Source organism: Aegilops tauschii, chromosome 2 (genome assembly GCF_002575655.3).
Source record: "Aegilops tauschii subsp. strangulata cultivar AL8/78 chromosome 2, Aet v6.0, whole genome shotgun sequence".
Classification (NCBI taxonomy): Eukaryota; Viridiplantae; Streptophyta; class Magnoliopsida; order Poales; family Poaceae; genus Aegilops; species Aegilops tauschii.
The window spans coordinates 68,695,059-68,705,528 of record NC_053036.3 but is presented as its reverse complement, the minus strand read 5'-3'; the positions used below and the strand labels follow the sequence as shown (position 1 = coordinate 68,705,528).

Sequence of the window (10,470 nt, the reverse complement as noted above, 5' to 3'; positions counted from 1 at the left end):
CCCACCTGTCAGGTTGACCCAGTCAACCCCTGTTGACTGCTGACATCAGCATGACATCATGCTGATGTCATAAATTCATTTTCGAATTAAGTTAAATAATTAATTAAATTCCAGAAATTAATAAAATCTTTAGAAAATCATATCTTTTAATCCGTAACTCGGATTAAAATATTTTCAACATGAAAGTTGCTCAGAACGACGAGACGAATCCGGATACGCAGTCCATTCGTCCACCACACCTCCCTAACCTATCTAACTCGCAACTTTCCCCCTCCGGTCCATCTGTCCGAAAACGCAAAACATCGGGAATACTTTCCCGGATGTTCCCCCCCTTCGCCGGTACCACCTACTGTCGCGTTAGGACACACCTCGCACTGTTCATTGTCATGTCACGCATCGTCATGCTTATGTTTGCATTGTATTTACTGTTTCTTCCCCCCCTCTTCTCTCCGGTAGACTACGAGGCCGACGCTGCCGCTACCCAGTACGACTACGGTGTTGACGACCCCTCCTTCTCGGCTGACCTTCCAGGCAAGCCCCCCCCTTGATCACCAGATATCGCCTACTCTTCTCTATACTGCTTGCATTAGAGTAGTGTAGTAATGTTACTGCTTTCCGTTAATCCTATTCTGATGCATAGCCTGTCCTTGCTCCTACTGTTGTTACCCTTACCTGCAATCCTACTTGCCTAGTATAGGATGCTAGTATTTCATCAGTGGCCCTACATTCTTGTCCGTCTGCCATGCTATATTACTGGGCCGTGATCACTTCGGGAGGTGATCACGGGTACATACTATATACATTATATACATGACACATGTGGTGACTAAAGTCGGGTCAGCTCGAGGAGTACCCGCAAGTGATTCTGATGAGGGGGCTGAAAGGACAGGTGGCTCCACCCCGGTAGAGGTGGGCCTGGGTTCCTGACGGCCCCCGACTGTTACTTTGTGGCGGAGCGACAGGGCAGGTTGAGACCACCTAGGAGAGAGGTGGGCCTGGCCCTGATCGGCGTTCGCGGATACTTAACACGCTTAACGAGATCTTGGTATTTGATCTGAGTCTGGCCATTTGGTCTATACGCACTAACCATCTACGCGGGAGTAGTTATGGGTATCCCGGCGTCGTGGTATCAGCCGAAGCCTTCTTGACGTCAGCGACTGAGTGGCGCGCGCCGTGTTGGACCGTGTTGACGTAACCGCCGTGATCGTGTGGGTTGCTAGGTCTGCTCGCGGCCGCGTTCGCAACGTGCAGGTGTGCATAGGGCGATGGGCCCAGACCCCTGCGCGCATAGGATTAGACCCGCGTGCTGACCGCTCTGTTGTGCTTAGGTAGGGCTGCGACGCGTTGATCTTACGAGGCCGGGCATGACCCAGAAAAGTGTGTCCGACCAAATGGGATCGAGCGTGTTGGGTTATGTGGTGCACCCCTGCAGGGAAGTTTATCTATTCGAATAGCCGTGTCCCTCGGTAAAAGGACGACCCGGAGTTGTACCTTGACCTTATGACAACTAGAACTGGATACTGAATAAAATACACCCTTCCAAGTGCCAGATACAACCCGGTGATCGCTCTCTAACAGGGCGACGAGGAGGGGATCGCCGGATAGGATTATGCTATGCGATGCTACTTGGAGGACTTCAATCTACTCTCTTCTTCAGGCTGCAAGATGGAGATGACCAGAAGCGTAGTCTTCGACAGGACTAGCTATCCCCCTTTTATTCTGGCATTCTGCAGTTCAGTCCACTGATATGCCCCTTTACACATATACCCATGCATATGTAGTGTAGCTCCTTGCTTGCGAGTACTTTGGATGAGTACTCACGGTTGCTTCTCTCCCTCTTTTCCCCCTTTCCTTTCTATCTGGTTGTCGCAACCAGATGTTGGAGTCCAGGAGCCAGACGCCACTGTCGACGACGACACCTACGACACTGGAGGTGCCTACTACTACGTGCAGCCCGCTGACGACGACCGGGAGTAGTTAGGAGGATCCCAGGCAGGAGGCCTGCGCCTCGTTCGATCTGTATCCCAGTTCGTGCTAGCCTTCTTAAGGCAAACTTGTTTAACTTATGTCTGTACTCAGATATTGTTGCTTCCGCTGACTCGTCTGTGATCGAGCACTTGTATTCGAGCCCTCGAGGCCCCTGACTTGTATTATGATGCTTGTATGACTTATTTATGTTTTAGAGTTGTGTTGTGATATCTTCCCGTGAGTCCCTGATCTTGATCGTACACATTTGCGTGCATGATTAGTGTACGGTCAAATCGGGGGCGTCACATGTGGGAATGTCCGGCTTTCATTGTCATAGATGCAATGATGTATTCATTTTGCCTATGTGCTTCCTTTTATTTAAGATTGCTTGCGTTGGCTCACTGACACGTAAAGTGCACACAATGTGTTTTCTATAGCATGGTATGCGCTTGTTCCTTACACTTACATTTTCATTCTTCAACCACAATCAAATTGTGCTTCAAAATACAATGTGTGCTTCAGAGTAGAAAACAAAAACCAAATACTTATTAGTGCAGCTGCACTAATTGGATTAACCGAGGGCATGCGCTACACGACAAAAAATTCACACAGCACGGGGAAGCAGACCTGCCGTAAAAGGAAATTAGCATCCCGTGTGTCATTATTACACTACGAAAATAGAAACTATCTGGTCCTCGTCCCTTGAAACGTACACTCCCTACTTTGCACAAGTCAAGAAAGGAAAAATAGCGTGCTTTTATTTTGGTTTTAGACATTTTTAAAGACCATAACTTTTGATTCGAGTATCAGAATTTAGATTCATTTTCACCGTTGGGTTACTTGCGACGAGTTCTTCAGAACTAGATCCCATAGGAGTATGTTTCGACGAACTCTTTTTAAGCAACTTTGGGTGCTGCAGAGGCAACTTTAGTTCTATAGAAAAACAACTTCTTCTTAGTTTGCCTACTATGATTGCCTATCAACAAGAAGTCCTTATAAGTTGCCTCCCATGACTATCATATTCACTAAATTCACATATAAGGTGTCTACCCCACTATCGAGTATGCTAACACTATGTTACAAATTATAGGCAACATGAGCTACACCGACAAACAACTTCTCCTAGTACCATTGCCAACTAATTAGCAATGACATGCAATAGAGCATCATTGTTAGGCAATTAATTAGCATTGTTAAGTTCTCATGATTTTTTGGGGCAGTTGCTCGGATTCATTTTGAACAGGCCTTTTTCATGTTTTTTTTGTAATGCAGTTGCTTTGTTTTGCTAGACAGTTGCTTGGATTTTTTTGCTAGAACAATTTTTCATTTTGTGTTTTCTTTGTAATTGAGTAGTTTTGGATTTTTTCTAGAATAGATAAGTTGCATGGGGAGGGGCATTAGATTGTTGTCCACAAAGGCTATTTAAGTTCGTCATACGTTTTTTCTGTCTAAAGTAAACAATCTAAGTAGTAATGCTAGGGACAATTGCTTGGTTTTGCTAGGACAATTTTTTCATAGTTGTTTTTTAGTAATGCAGTTGCTTGGATTGGATAGTACAGTTGCTTGGTTTTGTAGGATAGTTGCCGGTTTTGCTAAAACAGTTTTGCATTGTGATTTGGTAATACATTTACTTGGTTTTGCACTGTCTTTTGGTAATACAATTGCTTGGGTTTGCTAGGATAACTGCTTTGAGTTTTTACAAGGAATAATTGCTTTGGATCTTGCTGTAACAATTGTGTGGATTTCTACGAGAGGGGGCGGTTTCTTAGAGTTTGCTAGAACAATTGCTATATGCATATGTGTATAAGGATTTTTCGTTGATAGGCAGTCATACTAGGAAAAAAAGAAGTTGCTTTCTTACAACACTATAGTTGCCTCAATACAACCCAAAGTTGCCCGCGAAAAAAGTTTGTCAAAATGTACCCATATGGGCTCTAGTTTTGAAGTACTCGTCGTGAGAAACCCAACGGTGAAAACGGATCTGAATTCCGATGCACGAATCAAAAGTTATAGCTTTTGAAGTTTTTTGAAACCCAAATAAATGCACGCGGGACAAGATCGTAGGTGATTTCCTGAGTAGCGTGAATACGTCAAGTAGTTTTCTTTTGGAATGTCAGTTGGTTTCGGAATCACGTGGACGTGGGATGGTGTGTGAGAAACCGGTTTGGTTTTTTGGGAAAGTGACAGCCCGCCTTCCTTTTGGGGAGAGCGCTCGATCCCGCGAGCGGGCGCTCGGGCGCCAGGTAGCCACGTCCAAAACAAAATGACAATGTTTCCAGAAAAATGCGACTATAAATTACGTATGAAGCATGGATTGTAGTGCCGAAGCATGTTTACCGTATGAAGGAATGAAGTTTGTAAATATTACGGAAACACATTTTATATTAAATTAAAGCAAACCAGATCGAAGCAAACTTCGGTAATGTCTGAATAACAATTGAATTGAAACGTGCTTCATGTCATACAAAAATGAAGCAATTTTTTGTTTCACTAAAAGCAAAACAAATTGCATGTAACGCTTCACACGTAAACACAATGTAAAAGCAAAACAACTATCGTCAAACTATGCTCTGTTGGCTCACCAGCACATAAAATGTATATCACATATGCAATGCTTCACACGTGAACACAATATGTTTCCCATAACATACTAGGTGTTTGTTCCTTACAGTTACATTAATAAGATATCAACATTTGACAATGTGTTTCCCATAACACAGCATTGGAGTGCCTCGACAAGACCTAAAGATTCAAGCTTATACATCCACAAAATGGGCAATCCACTAGCTAATATAGTCCTGAAAAGTACTCAAGAAACTCACGAACTACAATACTATCAAGACACCAAGAAATCAGTACTTATTAGGACAGTCGCGAAAAACATGAGCGGGATCACCACACTGCGTGCATTTTCCATAGCCCATCCACCCCGAGTACTGGACCGGACGAAAGGGGCAGTCTCTGGGGCGATGCTCCTCGTTGCACACCAAGCACATAGGGATCTGGAACTTGCCTTTGGACGGGCAGTCGGGTACCCCGTGCCCAAAGCCACCGCACGTCGGGCACCTTGCTCCTCTGCGGAAGACAGGGCTCCGGCTGAAGCAAGTGCTTCGCGTGTGACGGGTTCCCCCGCAGTTGTGGCAGGGTAGGCTGGGGCAATCCTCGGTTCCGTGGCCCGGATCGCGGCACCGGTCGCATGCCGCGGGCGATTCGCTGCCGTCGCTAGCACTGTCTTGGTCTTGGCCTTGGCCTTGGTCATGGGGCGAAAGGGTCGGCGACTGTCGCTCCCACGACATGATGCTGTGGTTGTAGATCGGAGCGCGCGAGGGTTTGCTTGGGTCGGCGCTCTGTTGATCTCTTGTCTCGATTAAGAGGCGGACGAGCGTCGCGGTGCTCGACTGGAGGTGCGGCAGCGATGGTGAGCTCCGGCGAGTGCTCCCTGGCTCGATGATGAACTCCCTGGATCTGTATTTATAGGGGAGCAATCTTACCCGAGGGTCCTTAATCCTGCCGAGTCGCGGAGATGTTTCTTTGGGAAAGAATCGCGGAGATGTTAGGATCGGACGCGGCGGAGGTGATTCGGTCTGGAGTCGGAGGGGAGGATGGGGATGACGCGTGGGGTCTGGGTGTCAGCGACAGCGGGACAGAGGAGGGACGTGCGCTACTGCTGGCCGTCAGATTTTCGGACGATCTAACGGTCGCGGCGAGCGTATCGATTCGGGGCGCTTTAACAGGCCTTGCGCCTAGAAACTGAGTGGGCCGGAATCTGAGTTTACTGGGCCAGGCACTGTTCGAATAGGCTTTCCTATTTAACAAGTCAACATTTTCTCAAACAAAAAAGTCAACGTCATCTAAAAAAATTAACAAGTCAATGAAAATTGATTGTCTAAAAACTAATCCAAATCCCGCAAAATTAGGTGAATTCATTGCCGAGGTTAGTCAGAAATGGATATAATCAAGGCCACTAAGGCCACCTGATATTGATATCACCTGTGAAGAATTTGTTAGTACTTCTAGCTCTAATTTCAGTGTTGTTGCACCTTCCTCCACAACCCACATTATTGGTGATAATGACTCCCACTCTTGGTCTTACGCTGGTTGCATCGAGAGAGACCAGCAACTCAGCCTTACACTGGTTGCATGCATGATGATCCCTCCTTGATTAGAGGAGGACGTATGTGGGCGAAGACTCGATGAAGAGCTATTTAAATCGATGAGATGACCCCTCCTTATAATTAAAAGAGGACATATGTGGGCAAAAACCTGATTAAATCAGTGAACCTGCATCGAGTGAGACCGACAACGCAGCCCTACACTGCACATGCATGATGATCCCTCGTCTTAATTAAAGGAGGAGTATTTGATTATATGATGGACTTGGATTAATTCTAACATATGTAATGCTATTAAGCACTTTCAAGTTTATTGTGTGCTCTGTCTTTCCTATAAGGAAAATCTCATATGCTACTTCTAAATAATTTTCTTAGGATATTTAATTTGTACATCCAATGAGTACTTCTTATCGAGGATAAAACCAAACATTACATGTTTTTAATAATACTAACATACTAGACGATTGGTGTTGAACCGCTACAATTTCAAATGTATATATACTAGTAATATACTAACCAGATGCTTCATTTGGTTTGTGTATTATAGGATTAGAATGCATAATATATACATATTTCTTTCATTGCAGCACACGGCATTTTTGCTACTATACAATTTTCCCCATCCAAAGCCGGAGCGTTTTGCTCTTCCTTCGCGCTGGGCCTGGCCCATATATGCACATCACTGGAGTATATCAGCATATAACCTCCCCCGCAGATCCTAAAAAAAAGTTCATTTAGTGTGCTGGGCCTGGCTCTTCCTTCTCTTCACACAGGACGAACAAGAACCCTAATCCCCAAATCCTCCAGCCCACTCTCAGATCTTGGGACCTGATCCCTAAATCGGACCATGGATCGACTATGCGGAAGCATGGCTTGAGATCCTGTCGATCCCGGATGTGGCGGGCAGCGGCGACGAAGCGGCGGCCGTCTGGAAGCTCGCCGGCAGGACAGGAAAAGAGCAGCGGCGTCTGACTTACTAGGTACGACATCAAAACTATTTAGTGTGCTACGGGTGGTCTCATTTCTTGTTTGCAGTAGGTTTCCTCTAGCCTTAGGATCTATGTGGAAGTTACAGATGTATAGTCACTGTCACAGAAATGCAAGTCAAGTGTGTCGGTAATAAAAATTCTAAAAGGACTCTCGTCGAAAAAAAAAGTTGTAAAAGGAGCCTGTAAAATTCTAACACGGTATACACCTATCCGAAAGAAATTTCAGTACTCCCTCCCATCCATATTAATAGATACTCCCTCCGTAAAGAAATTTCAGTAGTGATCTATACGCTCTTATATTTTTTTTACAGAGGGATTTTTTTTGCGGGGCCATATTAATAGTTAGTTGGCTGTACTTCGTTTTTGAACTTGTACTTTATGGAGCGGTTGTAGAACAAAGATGTCACAATGTTAGGGCATGTTGGCCTGGTTCGGTTGCTGTGCTGGAGTGATTTGCTTGAGACTCTACGATTCGTGTTTGGTTGCCACACTGAGATGTCGCTAATTTGGAAATAGGCCATTTATTCGTAATTGCATTCCCGGAAGGGTTCCTCCTTGAACAAATGTCTCATTTATGGACACATTGGGAGCAAAATTGGAAACCCTAGCTAGTATTTATTTTCGAAAGGATAACTGATCAAAGAGACGTAGCTTCACTCAGGCACATCCGTCAGGCTCAGGCGTCCGACTTGCAGCCCACCGTGTCTGGCGCTCCATCCTCCAGACAGTCGTTGGTGAGAACGAAGGAACCGGTGAAAACGAACTTTACATTTTAGCTTTCACAAAGTGTATTTAAGTCTTGACGTTTTGTCCTCAGACATTGTTTGCAACCAGTAAGTTTCAAATAGTATTAGCGAACTTGTTACACGCCGCTATCAATAGCTTGTACTATTTTGATTTATTCTTTGTTGATTGGCATTTAATTCAACTATCTGAGCCACTGTAACTATTGTTCCCAGCCATCAGCCGCAGAACCGCCGTTGATAGCCACTTCCATTGTGGCCGCTCCCTGCTTCAGTAGACTGGTATGCCTGTTCTGCCTCCGTGCTCTTTCTTCCGTCCTTTCATTCTGTCCTGCACTGATGTTTGATCTGGTTATTTTTGTTTTCATTCTCAACTTGTCAGATTGGCTTGCACACAGATGAACCGCTCCAAGAACGGGGCAACCTCCGTTGCTGACCTTACAGATGACCTTATCATCGAGATTCTGTCCCTGCTGCCAGTCAAGTCAGTGTGCCGATTCAAGTGTGTCTCCCGGCTCTGGTACAGCCTCATCTCCCACCCTGAACACCGCAAAAGGCTTCCCCAGACCATCTCCGGCTTCTTCTACCCCAAGCACAGACTCAATGATGAGTATGATGTGATAACATTTCCCACTTTTGATGGTATTTCAAGGGATCAAGAGCAGCTATTCCCTGATTCCTCGTTGCCCTTCTTGACGGGATACAGGCATATTTTGCCAAAGGACTGCTGCAATGGCCTTATTTTCTGCCTCTGCTGGAAGGACTCCCCAATAGACGAAGCCGATTATGTGGTATGCAATCCTGCCACCGAGGAATGGGTAGTCCTGCCTGATGCTGGCCATAAAAGTGATGCAATAGCATACCGTTTGGGTTTCGATGGAGCCATGTCACTCCACTTCCATGTGTTCTAGATCCTAGAGGATGATGAGGACTATGGATATATCTCAGGTGTTAATATCTACTCATCAGAGACAGGAGCCTGGAGTTACAAGGAAAATGGTTGGGGCGACAATGAGATTCAGATAGTTGAGATGAGAGGCGTCTTTTTCAATGGAATGATGCACTTGCTCACACGTGAGTTTAAGATACTAGCAGTTGACACTGAGGGTAAGACATGGAGGACCATTTCTTTGCTGGAAACTATGTGTGATGAAAACATTTATTTAGGTCATCTTGCTTTTATTGGTCAATCTCAAGGGCGACTGTATTATATAAATATGAGAGACAATGATAGCTCCAAATTATCAGTCTGGATTCTTGAGGACTATAATGGTAATGAATGGATCTTTAAGTACAACATCAGCACTTCACAACTTTTCGGGGAGCTTTTTGGGGAGAAGGATGTCACGTTACAACAGGACTATGCTGATCTCTTGTTGCAAAGGGACTATGCTTTGATCGCAATCCATCCTGAGTGCAATTTGATATTCTTTGTTTGGAGGTGCGAGGATGTGTTACTGTCATATGACATGGACCGTGGTAAAGCTCGTGTTATCTGCAGTCTAAAAGAGCACTCGTATCACACATTTCCTCCATATCTTCCCTATGTTCCATCTTTCTCACGCATTGGCAGACAAGAGTGGAAGCCTGACTCCAGGGTGGAGGCTGACAGTTGTTACCGACAATTATATGGAATCTTTTACAAGTGTTGGACCTTCAGTTATCACAACTAAACCATAGGGCTACAGCTTTGCTATAGCTCTCCAATGACTCCTCTTTTTTTTCCCTCTGCAGGTTTTGCTTTTTCTTTGATTTAGTCCTGATATATCTATTAAATACTTTCAGTCATTAGATCCTGTAAGTTGACTTGACTTTGATTATTCACCAAGTCTGCTTGTTTTGGACTAGCCTGATTATATGTGCTAGTCATTGGTTTCTTGGCTGCTCATCTCTCCTTCTCCAGCATATCTTATCCATTGAAAAACCTCGGGTTGGATGTATCCTCAAGGAATAATGAAAAAATAATATACATATGTAAGAACAAATCGTTGCTTTCTCATGCTAATAGAGATATTCCAACTTACAATGGAATATACTGACATTGTAGCACGGTATGCGTCGAGTTAAAGTATATATGCGTTAATGGATCTCTCCACAATTTATCCGCAACCCATGGAGGCCACAATGTGATTCGTGGTTTATGGGAGACAGTGTGATGCCTTTATGAAATGTGCTTCTTATACATGAATCCTGAATCCTGGACGGAATTGCCATGTCCATATTTCCCATATACATTGACCGCTACTTATACCTATCTTGGTAGGGACAACTTGAAGTTGTGTTACCTTTGCGAGTTTTTGCCTGACCTTAATGGTGTCTTTGTGAGGCCAGGAGCGTGTATGCCTCCGTTTTTAAAGATCACATGTAATGAAGTGGGTTGAGTAAAGTCTATTTTACACCTGGAAGTTGTATGTTTGGTTTACCCCTCAAAAAAGAAATTGTATGTGTGGTCGAAATTAAACCAGGATCACTCACTTCTCTCACTTACTATGTGGTCCTACATGCCATATTCATTTATTCCTACTGAACTTTTTTTAATATACGATGAACTTCTTTTAATATACAACAATCTTTTCTATGAAAACATACCGAACAATTTTCTAAAGAATATTATTAAGATAAATAGGTTTTCAAATATGTAGGTCCTAAAAAATAACA

At 44.3% G+C, this 10,470-nt stretch overlaps 1 non-coding gene across 1 annotated transcript; it reads left to right on the top strand.

The window, feature by feature from the left end:
- Window positions 1-6,795: 6,795 nt before the first annotated feature.
- On the top strand, window positions 6,796-9,689 carry LOC109768138 (F-box protein At5g07610). Its single transcript, XR_012201794.1, has 3 exons — window positions 6,796-7,060; window positions 8,029-8,094; window positions 8,195-9,689. It is a non-coding gene; the product is annotated as an F-box protein At5g07610 (transcript).
- Window positions 9,690-10,470: the final 781 nt, after the last annotated feature.